This window comes from Eptesicus fuscus, chromosome 2, assembly GCF_027574615.1.
Source record: "Eptesicus fuscus isolate TK198812 chromosome 2, DD_ASM_mEF_20220401, whole genome shotgun sequence".
Taxonomy (NCBI): domain Eukaryota; kingdom Metazoa; phylum Chordata; class Mammalia; order Chiroptera; family Vespertilionidae; genus Eptesicus; species Eptesicus fuscus.
In genome coordinates, this window is record NC_072474.1 from 87,773,532 (window position 1) to 87,787,206 (window position 13,675).

Genomic DNA, 13,675 nt, shown 5'->3' on the forward strand with positions numbered 1-13,675 from the left:
TGGCCATGCCGAAGTTTAACCGGGGCGCTTTGGAAACAGGCTGCGCCCTTCTGTGCTACTGTCAGCGTCTCCCGCGCTCCTTCGACTTCGAACTTGTGCCCCTCTACCCGCCCTTTTCTTGGCCATAGAGTTATCTGCAATAAACCCCAAAGGAAAGGCAGTGCTCAAACGGAAACGACTGGTTCCTACAAAATAGTAATGGTTCGCATGTGTGATATTCTTACTTTGCCAGGCATGTGTAGGCACTTTATATGTATGAACTCAGTATGTGTCACAACCTAGCAACCCCTAGTTTACAGATGCGGGATCCGTGCTAAAAAGTGAGGTTGGGCCAACCAAGTAGTCAGTGGAAGGCTTCGTAGCAGGTCGTGATGCAACGTGAAATGATGACCATTCCTGCGGAAGCCCTCATCACAGGCCTTTGTGCTCTGGAATTCACCGAAGGAAAGGCTGTCTGCTCACCTTGTCTTTGCTCTAGGTTGTCATTAACTTGATTACCTAAGAGTTTCAGAGCAGAGGCCCCAGTCTTGCTTTTCTTGTTCTTCGGCTGATGAGAGAAGAGTTAACAATCGGTCACCATGCTGCACACAGGTTCACATGGGGATGACTTGGTGGAGAGGGCATAGCATGGGGAGGGGTATGGTGAAAACTGGATGGGAGGGAGATTTATGGCACACTTGGATAACAAGCCTTAAAACTTAGATATCTAGTTAAAGGTTTTAACATCAGATTTGAAAATTTTACCTTTATCAAAGATTGGTGAGAATAGTGAACGTGCTCTGAAGTATTATTTATTACTTATATAGTTAACCGACACAAATAGCATTTATGTGGGTAAGCACTATTCTAAACACTTCACAAATATTTGCTTTTTAATTCCCCTTCTCCCTTACAGATAGGAAAGGGAGGCAGATAGAGATTAAGTAACGTACACGCCTATGGACACATAGCTAAAAAGTGGTGGAGCTGGGATGCTAACTAAAGAAGTCTGGCTTCAGAGTCTGTGCTTTTACCCCATTTGCTAAATGGATATTTTTAAAAATTGGATATTTAAAAAACTAAGAATTACTGTTGAGATGCTTTTTTGTAAAAATTGAATTCCGGCTTCTTAGTAAAGTCTATTTTAAGTAGGAGGCACTTTGTGGTAATTCTTGTTTGTTGGTTCTAGAAATAAAAACAAAAACACAGAAAAATAAAAGTAAGCTTCTCTAAGATCACTGTTTTCCCAGTTTAAATGTTGCTTATCAGAACTTTACAATATATTTTCCTTCACTGCCTATTTTAGATGACTTTTGGATATTATGCCATTATAGCACCATAGACTGTCATTAATTTTGGAGATTTTTATTCCTATTAGAAAGTATGGTGTTTATTTAACTAAAAGAAGAACATTTAAAAAATCTACAACTAGCCCCCTCCACAACTCTGGGAAGATTCCTTTCTGACTCAAAACTTAGGATGTGATAACACATGAGGTCCTCTAAAACGTCAGCTCCTGACTTACTGGTCTTGTAGACTCAGTAATGATGGTCCAAATAATGAACAAACCTTGAGGCCTCCAGGAACAAGGCCACAGGGTCTTTGAACAGTGCAGGGGTCTGATAGGGTCCCTATGGTATAAGGCTTTAACCCTTCAGTTGCTAGATTGTGGAGAGGTCTAAGGTTCCTGGGGCAGGGATGGGGTGAGTAGGCAGGAGAGGTAGTTTTGGAGAGGGGACTTGAGACTATTTGCAGAAGTTACAGTCCTGCCCAGCATTATGCCAAGTCTACTACTGGGAATTCATGATTCCTTATTTTTTTTCTCAGTCAGTCTAGCTAGGGAGTTATCAATTTTTCCAAAAACCATCTCTTACTTGTATTGATTTTCTTTACTGATTTTAAAAAGTTCATTGACTTCTGCTACTATTTTTTTTTTTTTATCATTTTCTTTCTTCTGTATTGAGTTTAATTTGCTTTTCTTCTTCTGGCTTCTATGGTAGAAACATGGATCATTGCCTTCAAATACTGCTCTAGCTATATCCCACAAAAATTGAAATGTGTTTTTATTATTAACTAGAGGCCCAATGCACGACATTCATTCACCAGGGCTGGGTGGGTTCCCTCAGCCCAGCCTGCACTCTTTAGCAGTCCGGGAACCCTCGGGGGATGTCCGACTGACAGCTTAGGCTCTCTCCCCAGCGGGCCTAAGCCGCAGGCCGACATCCTTAGCACTGCTGTGGAGGCAGGAGAGGCTCCTGCCACTGACGCTGCGCTGGCCAGCAGTCAGCCCGGTTTGTGGCTGAGCAGCACTCCCCCTGTGGGAGCTCACTGACCACCAGGGGGCAGCTCCTGTGTTGAGTGTCTGCCTCCTGGTGGTCAGTGTGCATCATAGTGACCGGTCTGTCCACCATTCAGTCAATTTGCATATTACCCTTTTATTATATAGGATTAGTTAAAAATATTTTGAAATTTTCTCTGTGATTTCTTTTTTGATGCATGGATTATTTAGGAATGTGCTGTTGATTTATAAATATTTGGGATTTTTTCTCAGATATCCTTCTGTTATTGATTTTTAACTTAATTCTGTTTTGGACATAATAATCTGTATAATCATAGGCCTTTGACATTTATTGAGATCTGGTTTATGGTCTATTTTAGTGAATGTGCCAAGTGAAATGGAAAAGAATGTGTATTCTGTAGTTTTGGGGTATAATGTTTTATAAATGTCAACTAGGTTAAATTGCTTGCTGAAAGTCTAGTTTATTACTGATTTTTAAATTTGTTCTGTCAATTACTGAGAAAGAAGTGTTATAATCACCTGTAATTTTGAGTTTGTCTATAAATTTAGTGCTGTTAGTTTTTGCTTCATGGATTTTTGAAGCTTTGTCATTAAGTGAATATACACACAGCACTATTAGGTCTTCTGAGTCTATTGACACTTTTAGCATTATTAAATACTAGTGGCCCAGTGCACAAAATTCATGGACAGTAAAAGGGAATTAATTAGAGCAAATATTTTAATATTGCTATTTGCCCTTTCTCTGTAAAGAAGTCCCCCATCAAGCCACACTGGGTGGGGGACTCAGCCTCACGTCCCCCGTCCAGCTGCGCTGGGTGGGGGACGCAGCCTCACATCCCCTGTCTAGCCATGCCGGGCAGGGGATGCAGACTCATGTCCCCCGGCCTCGCCCCACATGCAGCCCCACCTACCCACACCTGCTGTGCATGCAGCCTCCTGCTGATCGGTCGTTATGGTGTGAGGGCATCACGACCATTTGCATATTAGCCTTTTATTATTATAGATTCCTGTTTATTTAATTTAAAAAGTAATACTTTTTTTATTTGATTGTACTTTGAAATTTATATAGCTAAACCAGATGTTTTATTGTGAGTTTACATGTTATACCTTTTTCTATCACTTAACTTCTAACTTATCTTTATATTTAAAACTTATTTCTTATAAATAAAATATAGATGCATTTTATTTTTTTAAATATTTACCTGAGGATATGTTTATTGATTTTGAGAGAGAGAAAGAGAGAGAGAGAGAAGACATTGATAGATTGGCTCCTTCATGCACCCTGAATGGGGATCAAACCTGCAACCTTTTGGTGTATGGGACGACGCTCCAACTAATTGAGCCACCTGGCCAGGACTGCACTTTACTTTTTTAACCAAACTGTCAATCTCTGATTTTATTAGTCTATTTAGTGTGTGTACATGTTTTGTAATTATTGATATAGTTGGATTAAATAATGAAGAAGTTCCTTTAACATTCTTATAGTGTGGATTTGCTAGCACAGGTGCTCTCCATTTTGTTTTTCTGGGGTGGGGGGGAAGTCTTTATTTTTATCTTTGTTTTTGAAAATGATATTTCCTTGGTACAGAAGTATAAGTTGAAAGTATTTTCTCTTGGAACTTTAAGGATATTGATATTGTTCCATTGTTTTTTTAGCTCACATTGTTTCTATTTAAAGACTGTGACTATTCATTTGTGTTTCCCCGCATGGTATGTGATGTGCCTATTTCTCCCCCTCTGGCTGTTAAAAAATTATTTTTGTCACTTACTTTTATTAATTGGGCTTTTATTTGCCTTGCTGTGATTTTCTTTGTGTTTATCCTGTGTGGGTTCATTTGAGATGCTTGAATATGTGGGTTTATCCTTTACATTAATTTAGAAAATTGTTGACCATTATTTTTTCAAATATTTGTTTCTACCTCTTCCCTTCTAAGTCATCAAACACTCATATGTTTAACTGCTTAATATAGTCTCATGAAATCTATAGTCTATGAGTCACTGAGGCTCTGATGTTTTATCTCTTGCTTCAGTTTGGATACCTTTGATGGCTGTCTTCCAAGTTTACTGATCTTATCTTCTGTATTATCAATTCCACTGAATAAATATCTGGTAAATTTTGTTGTTTTTGTTGTTAATCCTCACCCGAGGATATTTCCCATTGATTTTTAGAGAGAGTGGAAGGGAGGGGGAGAGACACAGAGAGATAAATCAATGTGAGAGAGACATATGGATTGGTTGCCTCCTGCACATGCCAGGATCGAGCCTGCAACTGAGGTATGTGCCCTTGACCAGAATTGAACCTAGGACCCTTCAGTCCATGGGCCAACCCCTATTCACTGGCCAAAACAGCTAGGTCAATATCTGATAAATTTTTCATTTTGACAGCTTCCTTTTAATTTCTAGAAGTTCCATTTGTTACTTTTTCATGCCTTTCACATTTGTTTATTCATTATGTCCATGTTGTTGTTTTTTTAAAACTCTTGAGTATATTTAGAATAGATATTTTAAGGACTTCTTGCTAATTCCATTATCTGTAGGTCTGAAACTACTGCTATTTATCCTGATTATAGATTACATTTTCTGCTTCTTTAGTAATTATCTAGTAACTAGAGGCCCGGTGCACGAAATTCATACATGGGTAGGGTCCCTAGGCCTGGCCAGCAATCAGTGCCGATCAGGTTCCCTGCCTCCCTGCCTCCCTGCCTCCCTGCCTCCCTGCCTCCCTGCCTCCCTGCCTCCTCCTTCCCTTACTCCCTCAGTGCCCGGTTGCCACCACTGGTTGCCTGCCATGTTCCGTGCCTCCCCCTGGTGGTCATAGTGAGTGATTGAACTCCTGGTCTCCTGGTCGAACTCCTGAGAAGACACTTTCCATATTAACCTTATATAGAGAGAGATTTCTGACTGAATGCCAGGCATTATGAGATTAAATTGTGAAGGTTTTGGATTTGTGTTACCTTCCTAAAAGAGAGAAAAGGAGGTGAGTTACTTGGAGACTAGCTGGATCCTTTACAATCTTGTTTTAAGATTTGTTATGGTTGTTGGAATATATCCTTTGTCCTAGATCTAGTTTTGACCTATTACCAAAAGTGTGGCTTTTCTGTGAACCTTGTTATTGCTGGGGTTTTCAATGAGATTACTCCACTCTGACAGGAACTTGATTCTTCCAACTCTGTGTGAATTCTGGCAATTATTTAACATTTAGTTGCCTGGCAGTGATACGCTATCGACTTACCTAAAAGACTTAAAATTCTCAGATACAACCCTATGCTTCTACATGATAGATTCCTTTCCTATCTGACTTCTTCTGAATTTAATCATGTTACTACTTAACTAGAAATTTGATACTCTAATAGAGAATTATTAATTAATAGTGAGCTCCAGTAACTGTCTCTCAGTGAAAAAAACAAGAATGTTAATAGTTACCATATTTGAGGACCTGGTTTGTGCCAGACACTGTGGAAAGAGTTTTGTGTAGATTATCTCTAAGTACCATAACCCGATAAAAGGAATCCTCCAGTATACTGATGAAAAAATGGAGACTCAAGGAAGTTAAATAATTTGCCTAAGACCATAATGCTGCTGGTAATTGGCAGAGTTAGAATGCAAGTCTACCTTACTCTAACTCCAGTCTATTAAATTTCCAATATTCCAAGCAGCTATTAACACCAAGTGCTAAAATTTTATTACTCAGCTCCTCCTAGATGTATAAGAGGGTTAATCAAAATTCTATCGGTTAAATTCAGACATAATAATAAATATTTTATTTACTTTAAATTGTATAATACTTTGTGAAGGGTCTTAAAATTTCAGTTACCATAGAATGATGGTAACTTGGTATGTACACAACTCTGAGGGGTGGGATTGTGACTCTATAGGCTCTAAAATTCTACTTTGTTTATTCATTCAGTGGGTCTGGTTTTATAGATTAGATGACCATGTTCTATATGAGTGAGCTTTCTCCCTGTAAACAGATTTACCCGAGAAGCTAAATTATAATCAAAGGTGGTTTGCTCGTTAGCAGAAATCTGTCAATGTATTAAGCACTTTGTGGAAGACAGCTTACCATACTAGATATATCATTTAACTAAGAAGTGAAGAAGTTATATAAGTTGCCCTAGGTAACACAGATAGCAAGTGGAAGAACTGGGATTTGAACCCATGTATCTAATGTCCAAAGCTGATATTCCTAACTATTAAGCTAAACCGCCTCTCTTAGTGGGTAATCTTATGAATGCTCCCTAGCCCAGTGCCTAGCATGTAATACTATCCTTTTTTTCTTTTTAACTGAGTAAGAACAATATCATTTTCTTACTTTTGCACATTTTACATATTTTATACTCTAATTGAGTTCTCTAAACAAAGAAGTGTTAATAGATACTTAAGAAATTTATAATATATTAATCTAATGAATATATTAATATGTTAGCTATTTGGGGAAGGCAAATTGATGAAAATCATGGACCATCTTAGAAAATAACCCATTTTCATCTATATACCAAATTATGCTATGATATCATGGGGTCCTGGACCCTCAAACTCTGCCAATGGAATTCATATAAGAACCTTTGCACTCCAAGGACAGTGGAAGGCAGTTCTACTGTTTCTCTTTATGAATATTGCTACTCTCTGAACTATGCAGCCAACATTTCATCTTGGTTGAATCCTCATTAATAAAGTAAGTAGAAGAAAATACGTACATTTTTATTTATTCATTTCAGCTGCTTATTTTCCAAACAGGACTCCCAATGTCCCTCTGTCCCCAGTCTGTTCTTCTTGGTGTCCTTCCTACCTCAGGAGATGGCAACCTTAGTTGCTTAGGTCAAAAAATCTAAAGTCATCCTTAACTCCACTCTTTCATTCACACCCTACATCCAATCAATTGGCAAATCTTACTGCTTCTGTCTTAAAAATATATCCCCTTCTCACAGCTCCACTTCTGCTATCCTGGTCTGAATCCAGAGCAGGGAAGGAAGCTATCATGTAGCCTCCTAACTGTTCTCTACATAGTCTGTCCTCTGAGACCTTAATTCCTCCTCCTCCTCCCCTTGCTTCCTTTAACTTACCCACTTGGCTCCTTGCTGTTCCTTGACTGCTCCAAGCACAGTCCTATCTTCAAGCTTTGCATATGTGTTCTTGCCAGGCAGATCTCCTCCCCCTTTGCCCCCCCCCCCCCAAGTGGGCATGGCTAACTCTATCACTACTAGTATATTCAGGTCTCTGCTAGGTGAAGCCTTTCTTGACTATCTCATCTAAAACAGTCCTGCCTGTTTCCACACCATTTTCTATTCCCTTGTGTTGCTTTCTTTATCATGTTACTATTCACTACCTGACTTCTGTTTGCTGCTTTGTTTGTATTTCCCACTCCCTGAGAATGTACACTCCACGAGGTGGGAACCTAATTTTGTTTACTGTTGATTCCCCAGTGCGTAGAAGAGAGCCTGGCACTTAGTAAATATTTGTTGAATCAATAACTCTGCATGGCATTGAACTTCACACTACAGGTACAGTAGTGAACATCACAGACACAGTCTCTGCCTTCATGGAGTTTACAGTTCTTCCAGGGGATACAGGCATTAAACAATTAATCACATGACATTTAATTATTATGGTTATGAATCCTGAGGAGACCTCATTGACCACTCTGGCTGAAGGTCTTGATAAATTAGAAGACAGACTAGCAAATATTTAATAATTGAGGGCCAAGAGCCAAATTCTCTCAAAGCACATACAATAGAGTCAATGTCATGCAAATGAGCATCTATAATTAGAGGCAGCTTAAATGGGATTATAAAGATTTAGAGGGAGCTGACAAAGCAAGACTGGGAACCAGACTAAAAGTAGCCTACTAAACAGATAATCCAGTGTGGCTCTGTTCTTTCCAGTGAAGGTTACTGCAGGCCCCAGGAAAAGAAATCCATTCAGATTGAGTGAATAAAGCTACTTGCACTTTGGTGGGGGAAAACATAACAAACTAAACAAAATAAAACACACTCTGGCCCTTTTAAACTTGGGTAAATTGGGAAAATATCCTAATATGTCTGTAAATGAAACAACATTACTACTTCCCTTCAATTTCAGCAGAGACACTTTCCCCCAAAACATCTTCTAGTCCAGTTCCTTTCATCCCAAACCATAGGGCCTCTTAAATGTGTCCCCTTAGCTTTTGGTAACCCTGTACTGAAGCATCTCTTCTTTAACCCGTTTTCCTCCTCTGTATAGTTTCAAGGAAAGGGCTTGCAGGTGCTCGCAGACCTTAGAACAGTGCCCAGCACATGTGGTGCTCAGGAACTATGTGTTGGAAGGACAAACACTTGAACAAATTCCATGCCTTTATGAAGAATTATTATTTCTCATTGTTAAGCACTTTACATGCATAAAACAGATTTCCATTAAAATTTATTTCCAGCCCTAGCTGGTTTGGCTCAGTGGATAGAGTGTCAGCCTGCGGACTGAAAGGTCCCAGGTTTGATTCTGGCCAAGGGCACGTGCCTGAGTTGTGGGCTCCATCCCCAGTAGGGGGCGTGCAGGAGGCCGCCCATTAATAATTCTCTCTCATCACTGATGTTTCTATCTCTCTATCCTCCTCCCTTCCTCTCTAAAATCAATAAAAATATATTAAAAATAAATTTATTTCCAATAAATTACTATATCATTTGATCATACTGCTAGAAGTATATAATAAATTATTTAGAAATAAGGTATAAATAAGGGCCCTGTAACTTTACCTAAGTTAGTTATTTAATAGCCACATGTTCCTGCCTATCAAAAGTCTCACTGATGCCCTAACCAGTTTGGCTCAGTGGATAGAGTGTCAGCCTGCGAACTGAAGGGTCCCAGGTTCGATTCCAGTCAAGGGCATGTATCTTGGTTGTGGGCACATCCCCAGTAGGAGGTGTGCAGGAGGCAGCTGATCGATGTTTCTCTCTCTCATTGATGTTTCTAACTCTCTATCCCGCTCCCTTCCTCTCTGTAAAAAGTCAATAAAATATATATTTTTTAAAAAGTCTCACTGCAACATACTGGTGAAGCCTAAGCCTAAGCTTAGATGCTGTCCAAGAGCTTGGGGGAAAGGGAAGGAAGAGAAGAAAAGAGAGCACATTTATTGTGTTCTCTTGTATACCACCAGTGTGTGATATGTTATAATCTTACCCCATTTGTCCTCACAAAAACTTAATGAGGTTATATTTCCATTTTACAGAAAAGGAAACTTGAGGCTCAGAAAGATTAAGTCATTCTTTCAAGACTATACAGTTAATAAGCATTATCCCAAGAGTTATAATACTTAGTTCATCCTTAGTTATAGTTTTGGCGTGGGAAAGGTGCATGACGAAAGTACAAGAGCTAGTAAAGGAAGGTGCATTTGAGATAAAAGGAATGAGTCATTCCAAAGAGGTAAAGGATTGTGTGTGTGCATGGTGAGGTGGGGTGGGGAGTGGGAGGAACTGTTTCATAATGACAAGTTCTATGAAGTTTCATGATGTCAGCCAGTAGTTAAGAGGAAGAGAGGTTTATTAGAATCATTGATCTGATGATTTTATTTAATTCATTAAATAATTTAAGAACATGTCAAAGAACAAGCAGACCATAAAAAAGAAACATTTCATTTCATTAAGAATAAGAAAATCATTTTGAAATATTTTAGAGCAGAAGAAATAAGTCAGTGATAGGGAAACCAATAAACAAATTATGAAAATGGAATATGGCAGGATATTATGCACTCTTTCAGAGGATGCCTTAGATAGATATTTAATAATGTAAAAGTGTTAATATAATATTAAAATAAGAATAATTTTATTAAAAATATAATTATATATTATTATACATTTAAAATATATATTATCCTATATCAGTGGTCGGCAAACTGCGGCTTGCAAGCGGTGGTTTGCCGCTCTGTTGACTAATGAGTTTGCCGACTACTGACCTAGACTCTCGATTCCAATAATTACAGGCTGTTGTTGTTCCTTGTGATTAAGCCCCTATCCCAGTGGTCGGCAAACTCATTAGTCAACAGAGCAGCAAACCGCGGCTCGAGAGCCGCAGTTTGCCGACCACTGTCCTATATAATAAAAGGCCAGAGGCCATAATTGTCACGACCAGTCTCCATGAGGTGCATTGCCACCTCTCGGTCCCTTCCCTGTGGCCCACGAGAGCAGTGGCAGGCAGGCAGGTGGGCGGGGGGTGAGCGCAGTGAGCAGCGGTGGGCGGGTGGACGGGGTGGCGGGCTACCGCGGGAGATTTTGCGCGCTGGACCTCTAGTATATTAATATCAATTGTCCCAGAATGGTAAGAATATGTTTGTTTTGTTTTCATCTCTTCCATATTATCCACATTTTATGATGCATATTTTATTTTATAATTAGAAGTATGTTATTTTTAAAATTCTATAACCCACAAGCCAACTTTCCAAAAGAACTCAGTACTCTGCTAATTTTCTTTGCTAAGCATCTTGGGGTTTCTCCTCTTTTGATAGCTTCCTAATCCCACTGGGAGCTGTAGCCACTTATCTAAGGTCATAAATGCTACTGGGCTGTTTAATGGCTAACTATTCAGCAGGACAACTATTGCAAGTACTGGAGAAGGAATGATGTATTTCTGGAGAGATTTCTGACAGATTAAAATGAAGGCAGATTGCTAGATGGAGACAGTATTTATTTCATGCCATTCTGATTTTGAGCCTTAGGGAAAAGTATTGTGAACATGTTAAAAGGTCAAATGTTGCATTAAAAATTCTTAGGGAAATTTACTTTTAAGTCATCAGAATAACATTTAGAAACTAGCTGGCCTATTGATGTTTTTTTGCACATCTAAAGTATGAATTATTCTTTTGGGCAAGCTCAGACTCATTCTTTGTATTTCTTGATCAGATATGTTTCAAACATGCAGTTCTTCCACACAATAAACAGGTCAATGAATAAATAAGTGCACCCTACTTATATTTTAATAGTTTTTAGTATGATAGCACTATATTTAAATTTTTAACTATACTTTGTAAAAACCTAGACAATTATCTCCCCTTCCCTCCCCATCCCCCAAATGAGTCCGAACTTAATTTTTCACTTCAGAACCAGCATCAGAGACTCTAGTCTGAGAACTCATCATTCCCAATTTAGGGAGACCTGGATCAGGGGAAGCCATTCTGGGAAGGGATCTTTACTCAAGGATAACACCGGTGGACATCTTAAACTCCCTCAAGGCACTGTAGACGCAGACCCGCCTGCGGGAATCCGGGGCCTGCCTCAGGGAGCCATGCACAGACAGCCTGGACGCAGGACCGCCGCCATCCCCTCCTTTGGGGGCAGGTTGGCACGTCACACATGAGCAGCTCCTCGGACAAAGAGCCACTTCTTTCAAGATTGTAAACCTGGGGAAATGGATAGTATAAATAATAAAATTCATCAGGCAATCTTACCTTTGGTTAATTTTACTTTCAAACTTGTTAAGAGGTGTAGTTCTGAGACACCCCTTTTAGCCCTAACTCTCATACATATTAATAAGCTGGGGCCCTGGCGAAGGATAATGGTGATTTGGTGGCTGTTGTTTTCATCCTTATATAAATCCGCAAATCCAATACTGACTCAGGAAAATCCTCCTTGTCAATGCCACAGGATTGTTTCTTTCCTTTCTGAAAATGATTATGAAAACTGGCCATTTGCACATGTTGAAAGAAAGGAAAAAGATCAGCTTTTTTATTATTTTTAAAAGTTAAGACCTGGATTTTGACAATGTCAAGGTTTACACTATCTCCCTGTTTATTTTGGATACACCGCTGACTTCCATTTCTAGAAGACACAGATACACTGCTTAAGCAACCAAAGGTAAGAATCCAATGGTAATTACAGTTGTATTTTCACATATGCTTACACCTCGGTTTTGACTTATTAAAGCATCAGCATCTGCTTTGTTTTCCATGATACATGCCTTCTAGTTACAGCTGATGGTTGTATTTTTATTAATTTCTCTGTATTTTTGACAGGTGAATTAATTTTCTGCTAAAATACAGTTTTAGTTTAACATGATAATATATAAAGGCCTAGCAATATGATTCTGCTAATCTGAATATCACAACGTGGTAAATGCTACCTGCTTTTTGCAAATTTCAAACTCATTTTTAGAAGTCAAAAACAATAACTTTGGCAGGTGTGTCTTTCCCTAAGGAAGTGTTGCTTCTTCTTTAACGTATTTGGAGATAAAACACCACCAAATTCATATAATTCTTAATAAAAAATTAAAATGTGAGCATCAACTCATTGAGAACCTCTTAAGAATTAGGTGCTTTATAAACATTATTATAACCAGTACACCTCCTTTTCAGGATGAATAAGTGGCTCCCTCAAGGCAATGTCTTACTATTATGTAATGGAGCCAGAATTTAAATCACCTTGCCTTCTTTCAATTCTTCACGATAAGCATTTCTATTTCAATTAAATTTTGAAAACAATTATCAATTACTGTCATGTTTCGTTTTTATAAATTTAAAAATTAGTCATCATTTTATTTGTGCAAAGATTACAGGATTTTAAATATTTGTGATTTCATTCTACATTAGAAAGTTAGACATTATTAAACCAAGCTTTTAAAATATCCCTGTCAGGCTGGTCCGAGTGCAGTGGTGCCCACAATTAATTGATCACAGCCAGTTACAGATTTCTTTGTTCCTTCTCCACTCCCACTGCTTCACTAAAATATCCCTGTCAATGAAGACACATCTTAAATTGACTTTTTACATTTTGACCATTTTTTTGCTTATATATATACCTTAACTCATTTGTTCTGCTGTATTTATTCTTTTCATAAATATCACTCGCTCATATCATTGTTAGATCAAGCAGGCAGACAAAAGAAGATGGGTGTGAATGAAGCATCAGGGTATAAATAAAAACCTAATAGTTATTGATTGCACTTTATATCCCATAGAGAATACAACCTCTTTCCTCTACTTTTGGAATATTTATAAATATTGATCACAAAAATAATCTCAGCAAGGAAAAAGAAAAAGTATACAAGCTACATTCTCTGGCCACACAGTCAAATAAAGTTAGAGGTTAACAAGTAAAGTTTAAGTTAAGGACCCTACTCTTAGAAATGGAAAAAGAAAAGTATAGGGAAGAGAAAAACAATGTCAAATAGCTCTTCAGTGGAAGATAACAGCAAATGATTTAATTAATTAAATAATGTAAACTATTGAAGATCTTTCTCTTTTTCATTGAGGTAGTTTTTAACCTGTGAAGTTTGATATGCGTTAAAAACTAAAAAGTCTGGATAAGGTAGACTATTTTCTACACTCAAAATGTCTAAATTTAAGTTAAGAAAGAAAAAATTAAATTGAATAAAAATTATGGGCAAGATTGAAAAAGCCCAAGAACTACCTTCAAAAACAGGCAGTGTACCTTAAATATG

The 13,675-nt window shown here is 38.2% G+C and overlaps 1 protein-coding gene and 1 non-coding gene across 2 annotated transcripts in view; one reads left to right on the forward strand and one right to left on the reverse strand.

Moving 5' to 3' along the window:
• The first annotated feature begins 169 nt into the window (after positions 1-169).
• CNGA1 (cyclic nucleotide gated channel subunit alpha 1) overlaps positions 170-13,675 on the forward strand; it is a 29,057-nt gene continuing 15,551 nt past the window's right edge. The window contains exon 1 of the mRNA XM_054729240.1: positions 170-201. The gene's annotated coding sequence lies outside the window, so the exon portion shown is untranslated. The remainder of the gene's footprint in view (positions 202-13,675) is intronic.
• Positions 11,314-11,381, reverse strand: LOC114231079 (small nucleolar RNA SNORD52). The gene has a single exon (XR_003617058.1). It is a non-coding gene; the product is annotated as a small nucleolar RNA SNORD52 (small nucleolar RNA).